General features: G+C 46.9%; 1 pseudogene; it reads left to right on the top strand.

The window, feature by feature from the left end:
• Positions 1-3,038: 3,038 nt before the first annotated feature.
• LOC142933373 (tripartite motif-containing protein 16-like) lies at positions 3,039-10,424 on the top strand (annotated as a pseudogene).
• The last annotated feature ends 2,319 nt before the right edge of the window (positions 10,425-12,743 follow it).

Raw genomic sequence — 12,743 nt, forward strand, 5'->3', positions numbered from 1 at the left:
AGTGGGTCAGTGAGCATACACACACACACACACACACACACACACACACACACACATATATACACATACAGAGAGAGAGAGAGACTCTTCTCTCCCATGATTCATGGTAAACATCTTAATGCGCATAATGAACTGACCCAGACTGACTCCTCGACTGATGCCTTTAATGACAAAGGACGCTTTACTGTCAGCTCTGACACTTGGACGACCTAAACCTGAGACACCGTTCACACAGTACGTTGATCAAAGAGACGGTGACATGACATCAGTTTGGACTCAGGAACATGGGGGGGGGGGGGGGGGGGGGGGGGGGAAACAGAGACCTGTTGCTTATTTCTCTACTAGACTAGAGCCTGCAGCAGCTGCCTTCCTCTGGGTCTGCATGTGACATTGTTGGTTATGGTGAGCTCATGGTTCCTTTCTGCTGTTTCACACATTAGATTAGATTAATACATTAGATTTGCCTAACATTACTGTGGAACAATGTACTACCGTTAATCCTGCCACTCTTTTCCCTCCTGCAGATGGAGAGCTACATAACTGTTGTTTCTCTTGAGCAAGTCTGCACACCGAGACCTGACCTGACCTACACCCCTCTGCCAATGCTGATTTAGAGCCGTTTGTGGACGGTTCGGCATCCGGGGCGCAGGAGAAGGGTTGGTTGGGTTTGCTGTAGTCTCATCACATGACACTCTGTGCAGCGGTAAGTTGGCATCACACTTCTCTGCCGAACTTGTGGCTCTTACAGAAGCCTGTAAGCTTGCTGCCGACAAAACAGTTAACATTTACACCGACTCTCGCTATGCCTTTGGTATAGTGGCACCCTGTGGAAACAGAGGCTTTCTGACATCACGTGGGCAGCGGGGGATTATGTAATGCTATTGTCACGACCCGGCTCTTGAGCCATGACAAAAACGGAAGACACACGGGTGGTTTGGACGGAAAAGGTTTCATTTATTCTTAACAAACAAAATCATGGTGCTGCAGGAACAGAGAGGGCTCCCGACTGCAGCAGGCAGGTCCTAAATACCCCTGGGAGACTGGCCAGGTGCTCCCAATTGTACCGAGAGGCTCCGCCTACAAGGGACCTGCAAGACAGCAGAGAACAAACAAGGCAACGCCCACAGCAGGCCCTGCGTAACGCCAGAGGCCATCACACCCCCCTCCATAGAAACTGGGTCCCAACCCCGGAACCAGAATTTAACTTAATATCATCAATTTTAATACCCACTGGCATTAAACGATGTTTTACCCAAAGTAACTCAAATATCATTCGATCTTTTCTCTTTTTCTTTTTTTTTAATTTACAGAGAAAACAAAAATAAAACAAACCTGATGCTGGTCATCCACCTCCCTCAACCCTCACCCCTCCCCTCAGCAACCTGGTAACAGTGGCAAGCAATTTAAGAGGGGAAAAGGAGAGACAAAGACAAGCAGATAACATGCATGGGCTCTCTTTTTTTTACTGATAAGGAGCTCTGGACAAAGCGTCTGCCACCACATTGTCCGAACCCTTGATATGCCGAATGTTTAACCAATACCAGCCCTTAACAGCGACTTCAGTGTCTGGTGGAAGCGTTCTAATGCCCCCTGACTCTGCGCATGATAGGCTGACGCTTTATTGTGCTTGACCTGAAGCCGTTTCAACACTTGAGAAAACAGACTGATGAGTTCAGAGAGATCTGCCTGCTTAGACCCCGCTAAATGACCCAGCAACACAGGTAAGTTGCACAGTGACTCAGAGTTCTTTAACCGGCCTCGTAGCCCAGCCGGATCAAGACAAGGTAACCCATCTTCCTCCCCAGCTGCCACTGGCTGAGGGGCATAAACCACAGACACCCTCCCCACTGAACACGTCGGGCGTGCGGGCTCCGGAGGAGACTGTACTTCAGCACTAGTTGGACCAGACCCACGATCAATTATCAAATGTTTGACAGGTTGGCCGAGAACTGGAATGGGGAACAAAAGAGCCGGAGGTATACTCTGGTTTGGTCTGGCAGTGATCTGACACGTGTGACATGATTTAATATATACGCAGCAACATCTCTTTTCAACCGCGGCCAAAAGAAATGCCGTAGGACCCGATCATAGGTTTTCCTGACCCCCCAGTGTCCAGATTCATTATGAGCCACTTTCAAAGCCGACTCCCTGATTTTAAATGGCAACACAATTTGGATAATGGGGTCCCCAATGAAACTATCACCATGGGGCATCCATTTTCTTAGCAGCAGCGCATCGTGCATGAAATAATCCTGAGAATTATCACCTTTCAGATTTTTTAGAATCAGACCGCGAATCAAGGTTGTCCCGCATCATGGAGCATGTTACCGCACATGCAGTAAAAACCTCCGGGAAGTTACTCCGTTCATCAGGTTGCTTCCTTACCAGTGGAACCGAGGAAACCACAGGACGTGGGGCGGAACGTCAGCCCAAACGCGCCCTCCTGCTACCCCATTTCCCAAAATGAACGTGATGCCCTGAATTGGCAGCGCCGGACGCACGCCAACATCCACTTTTCCCTGAAACAGATCAGAATCTAGCATGACAGTGTGCAATGGGACCTGAAAAACTTTCATGCCCATCCCCAAAACTGAAACAGAGCATCCTGTGTCACTCTCCTCTGAGAATGGTAATATTGAAGCCTGGACGAAGGAGTCAAAAGCCGCTGTATCACGCAGTATCTTAACTGGCACTTTCACATCGCTTCCCACCAGAGAGACCCAGCCCTCCGACACAAAAGGCAACAAATAATCAAGTTCACCGGGCAACATTTTTCCCTGCATCCCATCACTCTCTACAGCCACCGCAGATACCCTGGGCATAGACACAGCTAGGCAAGCCCCTTTTGGCTGCGCTGCAGCCCCACTCTGCCTAGGCCTTGCCTTAAGCACATAACAATCAGCTCTCCGATGCCCTTTCTTATAGCAAAAGTTACAGACCTTATCTGAACTCCGCATGCTACGATCCCTCACCTCCAATTTATCTGACTGGAAAGAAGGATACACAGCACTGACATCTGCACTCTCCTCAAAACCAGCATGGCGAGTACGCCATTCCCCAAAATTCCGTTTGTGCGTCAAGACATAATCATCTGCGAAAGCAGCCGCTTCCGTTTTTACCTTTCAATCACTGATAAATGTGGCGATCCTCTCAGGTATGGAGTTTTTAAACTGTTCCAGCACTATCAACTCACACAGCTCCTCAAAACTCTCCACCTCTAATGCAGAACACCAGCGCCCAAAATTAACTGTCAAGTCTCGGGCAAATTCAAGGTGCGTCTGCTTATCCCCTTTTCTCCACGACCGAAAACGTTGGCGGTACGCCTCAGGGACCAACTCGTAAGCTTTTAACACCGCTGACTTGACGACCCAATAATCTGCACAATCCGTTGACGACAATGATCCATAGGTCTCTTGTGCTCTACCGGTCAAAGCGCACTGCAGCATTAATGTGCCTGAGGCCACTTTCTCGTGTCCGCCACGCGCTCGAATAAAGAAAAAAAAGTTTCAGGGTCTTTCTCATTAAACTTCGGCAACAGCCGCAGGTTACCCAAAATGTCAAAAGATTCCTCTGAAGGCCCCGGGTAAGGTGAGGACCTCTCCAGCTCCAGAGAACCGTCAGCTATAACTTTCCCACTTTTTATTAAATCCAGCTTGTATTGTTGCAGAGTCAACTTCCGTCTCGTAGTGCAATTTTTCCACCGCCAATTGCTTATCAAGCTCTGCCTCTTGCATCATTTTATCATGCTTTAACTGTAACATCAGCATCTCTTTTTGCTGCTCAAATGTTAAACTCCCGGTTGGACAGGGAGGTTGGTCCTCGCTACCAGTTAAAACACCCATCTCAATCAAATTTGCTTTTAATATACTTTTCACAGTATTTTTCAGCCGTTTATCTGAAATCACAACTCCATAATGGTTTGCTATCTTTAATAGCTGCTCTCTTGTACATTCCTCCAACAATTCCTCCGATGGAGTTGTAACAAAATCTGATATCTCAGCCATATTCTACACCAAACAGGTAAATAAACTACCGAATGGGCCGCGGGCAAAAGCAAGTGTCAGCGAGGTGCCTACAGGGTCCGATCCGTACCCGAGCAGAGAGCAAATCCCCTCTAACTTATCTGCCTACCCCAGTCTGACTAATCTTATTCATCCCTAGTCTTCATGCAGTGTCAGTGGCGGGTATTTACACACTGAATACCAGTAGTTGCGAAAGGCGACTAGCAATTGGCAACCTTCCCCAGACTATGGCATGCTCCCAAGCAATTGCTCTAACCACGTTGACCGCAGCACTACAAAAATAACAAACCCCCACGAACCCAAAGGGGTACTGCCGCTATACCTAGCAGGGGATTGTGCTCCCACGCAAGTCTTTGGCACCAGCCGACACTTACCTAACCGCTTCAAGTCCCCGTATATCTCCCCAGTAGCGCACAGCTTACCAAGACAGACCTACACACGGCTTCCACTTCTCTCTCTCACACACACACACACACAATCTCATTCGCAACCTTCTACGAGCCCATTTATCAGCCAACTCAATGACCTACTACGTACCGGAATGGACGAGCCCCCAATTTGTCACGACCCGGCTCTTGAGCCATGACAAAAACGGAAGACACACGGGTGTGTTGGGATCTGACCCTGCTCTCCTGGCTGGCTGAGACCTTCACATGTGCTTTTCAAACAAAGGAGCAGCCATGTTCCTTCCTTTCACCAAAACGCCTGACCTGGGGTCTGCAAGAAACCTCATGCCGGATGACCACACCCCCCAGCTCCAGCAGAAACCTGATGCTGGTCCCTCATTGGCCAAGAAAGGGCCCCCCACTGGTTGTGCCACCTGGTTTATAAGCCTGAGCACAGCTAGAATTCTTCCTCTTCCGTCCAGACACCGCTGGTGTAAGGAGATCCACAAGGCTCTCTTCACTCCGGACACGCGCTGGTGTCAGGAGGTCCACAAGGCCTCTTCACTCTGGACTCGTCCAGGGGACAAGAAGATCCACGAGGAACCGCGGCCTCATCAAATCCTATCACATGTAACATTCGTTGGTCGAACAGACTGTGTTTTATTTTGTGTTTTGGATCCTGTAGTGCGAGAACGGATAACTCCTATGCCCCGTTCTCCGACCCTTTTTGTTTACACACCGCCGGCAGAAGGTAACAATCTTTTCTCGCCGAAGATTTCCGGGAAGGACGACCCAAACCTCGTCCCTCAGCCGAAGTTAAAAAGCCCCTCTCGGCAGCGAGGAGGCCGAGTCTGCGCCAGCCAGCCCCGAAGCCGCGCCACCGAGAGCCAGCGGCTACTCGAGGGCCGAGTGATCCCCACCACGGGAAACGTACCCTACCGAACGAAGCTTCTACAAGTAAGAGTTACTGGTATCTGGGCCTAGCTTAAGCTTAATTTAGCCTATTCGTTATGTCGTTGTTATTCCTGTATCTTGTTACATTAAGTTACTGTCGTGTTATAACTTGTAATTGCGCAAGCATCGCGGACCACGGAGTCCCGTTATATTGTGTATTTCCTGCTGTAACTGTTTACATTAGATCCGTCGCTGCTAGTGGATGTGGAGGTTGTGATTTTATCACTTCAAAGACCAAAACCACGGTGGCGGACCCTCGTCTCGCCGACCGAGTTTCGGGGTGATACGAGAGCAATACTCGCATCTCACCGCAGTGATAAAGATCTGTTTTGGGGATTATTTTTATTTTGTTTGGTTTTATTCTCTCTTCTTTAAATCGGCTCTGTGAGTGAGATCCGCAACTATCACCGTACAAGCGTGACCGGTCGGTTCAGAATCCGACCGCAGAGTTTACGAGTGATCAGCTGTTCCTCACATTCTCACTGCAGCGCTGAGCTCCCCTGGCTCTGAGCTCCCCTCGCTCTACTAACCCGCACACACATAGTTAGATTCACTGTGAACCTCTCAGCTATCTTGTTGCGGGTCAATAGAGTCCGCCATCTTTGCTTGTAGGCTCACACGCCCCTTTTTAGGTTACGTACCATCACTGTTTGAGTAGGCCCCCCCCTTCGTTTCCACACACTCACACATGTACATATATATACACATATCCTTACCCCACTTTATTCATTTGACTTTAGGTATTAGACATATAATTGTATGATAGTGTTCGTTGATTTTGATATTACTTGATCTGATCATTTATTATTTTGATTTAATAAACTGTTATATTTTAAAGAGCAGTTTTCTGTGATTACTTGTGCATATGTGTGTAATAATAACTGGATGTAGTGGCCTGTGCTCGTACTTAAACCTTCACTTTCACTCTGAATGTGTAATAGTACTCAGACTATTGACATTATGAGTGAACGCTAATTATGAGACTTAGTTTTATTGTTTGGTTATTGGTCCCTGTTCGCAGGGTGGTGCCCCGTTATTATTAATAATTCTATTGATGTCAAGAATTTAGTTTCTTAGATGCTGATAACCCAAACACGCTCCTCTACGTTCCCAACAGGTGGTTTGGACAGAAAAGGTTTCATTTATTCTTAACAAACAAAATCATGGTGCTGCAGGAACAGAGAGGGCTCCCGACTGCGGCAGGCAGGTCCTAAATACCCCTGGGAGACTGGACAGGTGCTCCCAATTGTACCGAGAGGCTCCGCCTACAAGGGACCTGCAAGACAGCAGAGAACAAACAAGGCAACGCCCACAGCAGGCCCTGCGTAAAGCCAGAGGCCGTCACACTATAAATGCAGTATGGTACACAAGAGTGTTCAACATTTTTACCCAAGAATTTTTGTAGGAAATGTATAGTTTGTCCAGCTAACAACGTATCAGCCGCCATACACATGCCGAGAGCAGGCCATCCCCCACCAGACAGACTATTTGATGATGGATTTCATTGAACTGACACCGTGTGATAGCAAGAAGTACTGCCTAGTGATAGTAGACATGTTTAGTAAGTGGGTTGATTTGTTTCCATCAGCTAAACAAGATGCAGCAGCAAAGGCATTGCTTTCAGAGATTATTCCCAGATAGGGAATACCAGCTGTCATACCAGCTGTCATAAGTAGCGACAACGGACCAGGGTTTGTTAACAAAGCATTACATGAAGTATCAGACTAGGGTTTAACATTTGCCACCACTGTTCCCATCACCCGCAGAGTGCAGGTGAGCGAGAGAATGGAACCATCAAGGCAAAATGCTGCAATGAAACTAGATTGTCATGGGTAAAAGCACTACCACTAGTGCAACATAGAGTTGCTTAGAACTCAAAACAACAGCGAATCAGTACTGATCAGAAGTGTATCTGTTATCTCTGCCCTGTGGATGAAAATAAAGGCCGCAACATAGTCTCAGCTGCAGCAGAAAGGACTGAGAGGCAGAGAGAGCTGGAGGTGAGTCAACTAAACATCCAGCAGATAATCCAGGACAGAGAGAAAGATGTGAAGATGCTTCAACAGGAGGTGGAGGCCGTCAATCTCTCTGCTGATAAAGCAGTGGAGGACAATGAGAAGGTCTTCACCCAGCTGATCCGTCTCATGAAGAAAAGAAGCTCTGATGTGAAGCAGCAGGTCAGATCCCAGCAGAGAACTGAAGTGATTCGAGTCAAAGAGCTTCAGGAGAAGCTGGAGCAGGAGATCACTGAGCTGCAGAGGAATGACGCTGAGCTGCAGCAGCTCTCACACACAGGGGATCTGTTAATGTTCCCCTTTTTGGCATCTAAGGGATGCGGGGAGTAACGGTGTTTATTTCCCGGGGAAAAGGAGACCGAGCAATGATGACGGTTAACAAAAAGAGTATTTATTGTAAAAAGGCTAGCTGCTTGCACGGCAGCAAAAGAAAGCTACTTCCTTATCAAAAGGAAGCGACACTACTGGAGGTTATACAAACACGGTTTAAACACAGGCGGGAACACACGCTGCTCCACACACTCACACAGCCTCACTACTGTGATCTGCCCAAGAGGGGCTGTCCTTCCGGAGCTCCTCTCCTCCACCGCTAATCGCGATTGACCGCAGCCGCGTCCAATCAGCCGCTGCAGCTGGCATCCGGGACAGAGGGTGGCACTCAAGAAGACACTGAGGGAAACCAGAGGGAGAGCACAAACCAGGCGAGGTCCACTCTGAGGAGGATCGACATCACCAAGGCAGCGGGACCGGACAAAGTGTCGGGCCGCACACTGAAGACCTGTGCCGACCAGCTAGCAGAGGTTTTCACTAACATCTTCAACCTCTCCCTGCAACAAGCTGCAGTCCCCACCTGCCTCAAAGCCACCACCATTGTCCCTGTCCCAAAAAAGACCGCAGTCACCTGCCTCAACGACTACCGCCCAGTTGCCCTGACCCCAGTCATCACGAAGTGCTTCGAGAGGATGATACTATCACACATCAAGGACGTCCTCCCAGCAGACCTGGACAGCCACCAGTTTGCATACCGAGCAAACAGGTCTACGGAGGACGCGGTCTCCATCACTCTTCATACGGCCCTGTCTCACCTGGAGCACCCTAACACATACATCAGGATGCTCTTCATTGACTTCAGCTCTGCCTTCAACACCATCATCCCCCATAAACTGGTGCATAAACTCAAAAACCTTGGACTTTCTACATCTCTGTTCATGGATTCTGGACTGTCTCTCAAACAGACCACAGAATGTCAGGATAGGGAACCTGACATCAACAACCACCATCCTGAACACTGGTGCACCGCAGGGCTGTGTGCTCAGCCCGGCCCTCTTCACCCAGGACTGCTCCGCCACATATTCCTCCAACACAATAGTGAAGTTTGCTGACGACACCACTGTGGTGGGACTCATCTCCAACAACAACGAGACACTACAGACAGGAGGTCCAACATCTGGCTGAGTGGTGCTCGGACAACAACCTGGTCCTGAACACCACCAAGACCAAAGAAGTCATAGTGGACTTCAGGAGATCCAGGAAGACCACACCCTTTCCACTCTACATAAGCGGGGAGGAGGTGGAGAGGGTGGACAGCATCAAATTCCTGGGGCTCCACATCACTAAAGACCTCACTTGGTCCCTAAACACATCCCACCTGGTGAAGAAAGCCCAGCAGAGGCTCTTCTTTCTGAGGAAGCTCAAACAAGCTGGCCTGCCCCCTGGACTTCTGGTTAACTTCTACAGAAGCATGATTGAAAGCATCCTGTGTATGTGCTTTACTGTGTGGTATGCCAGCTGCACAGCAGAGAACAGGAGGGACCTGGCCCGTGTGGTTAGAACAGCACAGAGGATTGTGGGGGTTACCCTGCCTGACCTGGACACTGTACGCTGGCCGCCTCCAGAAGAAGGCCAGAAACATCTGTACAGACATCACACACCCGGGTCACTCTGTTTGTTCCACTGCCATCAGGAAGGAGATTGAGGACCATCAAAACCTGGACTAACAGGCTGAGGAACAGCTTCTTCCCCAGAGCGGTTTCCTCCATCATCCCCCCACCCAGCTCACACCGGACAGTGCTGAAACAAACAGTCAATAACACGACACTGTAACCAAGCACATTTTTCACTTTGACGCCATTGATGCCTGTGCTTTATCTTGTATATATTTATTTAATGTCTTGTTTTTAAATCGTCTTGTCTTAATGTTTTTATACACTTTTTAACTGTTGCACTGATGAGTCGCCAACTCAATTTCGTTGTATGTTCGTACGATGACAATAAACATCCTTATCCTTAACACAACACGGCACGTAACAGGATCTCAACCAGTTTCTACAAAACTACCCCTCACTGTCACCACTCAGTGAGTCTACAGACTCATCCAGCATCAAGATCCGTCCTCTGAGCTACTTTAAGGACGTGACAGAGGCTGTGTCAGAAGTCAGAGATGAACTACAGGACGTTCTGAGAGAGAAATGGACAAACATCTCACTGATTGGGACTGAAGTGGAAGTTTTACTGTTACAACCAGAACCCAAGACCAGAGCTTAGTTTTTAAAGTATTCACGTGAAATCACGCTGGATCCAAACACAGCCAACACATGTCTGTTATTATCTGATGGGAACAGAAAAGCAACAAGAATGAGACCAGAACAGTCTTATTCTAGACATCCAGATAGATTCACTTATTATTGTCAGGTCCTGAGCAGAGAGAGTCTGACTGGATGTTGTTACTGGGAGGTGGAGTGGCGAAGAGGAGTTCATGTAGCAGTCAGATACAAGAATATCAGCAGAGCAGAAAGGTCACATGAATGTTTGGATTCAATGACAACTCTTGGTCGTTAGCTTGTAACCGTTATATCTTTCGGTACAACAGAGTCCAAACTCCCGTCTCAGGTCCTTGGTCCTCCAGAGTAGGAGTGTACCTGGATCACAGCACATCTGAAACCATGACTCTCCTCCACAGAGTCCAGACCACGTTCACTCAGCCTCTCTATGCTGGACTTCGTCCTTCTTGGATTGGAAACACTGTTGAGTTGTGTAAACTGAAATAGACAGCACACACGATTTTAACCCTTTTAATACTATAATTAGAAAGTCCGCCTGGTCTTTTTTATTCAATAAATGTGTTATTTTGCTCCTTTTTTCAGGAGAAATGTAACTTTCAAAATCTGGCAAGTATTTGTCATTATGTTATAAATGTGTAATAACAAAAAGTCTCTCTCTCTCTCTCTCCCTAACTTCGCATTCTGCAACGCTATCTTTTCCTGTTCTATTTTGTACCGCAACCGCTCAATTTCCATTTGTTTATCCACGTCCACTCTTTGTTTCTCCTTCTCATGAGAAAACTGTAGCAGAAGCAATTCTTTTTGCTGCTCAAAGGTAAGGTTCCCTGATGGAACTGAAAGTGCCAGTGCTGCTATTGACTGACCCAGTCCCTCTTGTTTAGCAACCAGCAACCCTCTCTCAACCAACCGCATTTTAACCATCGCCTTTACATTTCCCTTAAGCCGTTTATCACCAACACCACTTAGATCAATATCATACTCTTCTGCAATCTTGAAGAGCTGATCTCTAGTGCAACAATCCAGAACCTTCTCACATGGAGCATCAACAAAGTCCTCTACCCCTGCCATAATAGACCAGGTCAAAGGCCACCACAAAACCAGACAGTGTTTTCTAAGTCAACTAGCGCACTAATAGAGTCAATGATTTGTCCCCCAAACTAATGTGGAAGTCCCTCTACCTAGACTGCCTATACCAAACTAATCTACCTCACTGAACCCTAGTCTTCATGCAGATTAGCGGGAGGCTTTTTAAACACTTAAACCAGTAGCCCGGTTAAGCCCCCAGCAAGCTGGTTACTCACCTGACAGCTCTGGATGTGTCCCCGAGACAACTGCTCTGACCGCACACCACACAAAAACAACAAACAAAAAAAACAAACCAACGCAGCCACACGGACCACGTTGCTTCACCTATCCAGGGACACTCCACAAAAGTCTAAAATGAACACACTAGAGGACCATGTACTCACTGCTGCCAGAAAATGCATCTCCCAAACACAGTGTGCTGGACAAAACCATTATTACTCAGAACCAAATATCAGCCTCAAACCAATGAATTTGGACGGACAAGCTCCCACATGTCACAAACCGGGCCGAACGGCCATGACAGAAAAGGGAGACGCATTCAATGAACAGTTTATCAATTATTTATAAGTTTAAAGTAATGAAAAAGACAAACAAACTAACAGTGACATGTGAAGTCAGTCATTTCAGCAGTGTAAGTGAGTGGGTGCGTGTGAAATGTATATGCAGTGTTGTATAGTGTAGAAACAAACCATAACTGCAACAGAAACCAAAGTGGGTGTCTCAGGAAGGAGCGAGAGACCAACTGAGGATCCAGAGGGTTTTTATCCTGGGTGCTCTGGCACACAGGGCCAGTGTTGTTAATGGCCTCAGGTGCTTCCACTCTGCCTGACGACCCTCTACCACGCCCACCTCCACACACACCTCCACATACACCTCCACACCTGCAAGGAAGGCAGCCACACAAACAGGCAGAGAGGGTCGTCACACACACACACGTGTGTATATATATATATATACATACATATGTATATATATATATATACATACATACATATACATATGTATGTATGTATATACATACATATGTATCTACATATGTCTGTATATGTGTATATATATATACATACATACATATGTATATGTATGTATATATATATATATATATATATATACATATACATACATATATACATGTGTATATATATATATGTATATGTATATATATATGGTTGTGGGTTTTTTTCACGATGTTACTAAATACTAAAAACTGTACAATATTTGGAAAGCACATATACTAAAAACTACATATTTCCCGTGTACCAAGTCATCTCTGCTGTGAGCTAGTTTAGCGTACTACTGGAAGAGAGCATATGGTGATAGTCTGGGCCTTTCTCTACATCATTTATTTAAACTGGAACCAGATGAGGCCCAACACTTTCTCTCTGCAGAGGTAGCAATGTCTGCAATAATTGAATATCATAAGTGAGGGATATTTCTGTAGGCACACCTAGCATGAGTGTTGTGAGCTAAAAGAGTAACATGGAAACTCTGCTGGCTTAGTCGTAGCATCAGCTGCATCATCACTTCCTGTTGAAACGGGATCAGAAGCGTTCGTGTGAGCGTCACATTTCATAACACAGACGGTTTGAGGGAATACATTCTTTACTTTTCATCTGATTATAAGAAGTCTTCCGAGCAACTATGACAAATGAATTCATTATTTGTCTTTACTGAAGCATGAGTTTTGAGTTATTGCCCATCAGAAACATGGTTTACAGA

Source organism: Anarhichas minor, unplaced genomic scaffold, assembly GCF_050575085.1.
Source record: "Anarhichas minor isolate MPS153535 unplaced genomic scaffold, ASM5057508v1 ptg000059l, whole genome shotgun sequence".
Taxonomy (NCBI): Eukaryota; Metazoa; Chordata; class Actinopteri; order Perciformes; family Anarhichadidae; genus Anarhichas; species Anarhichas minor.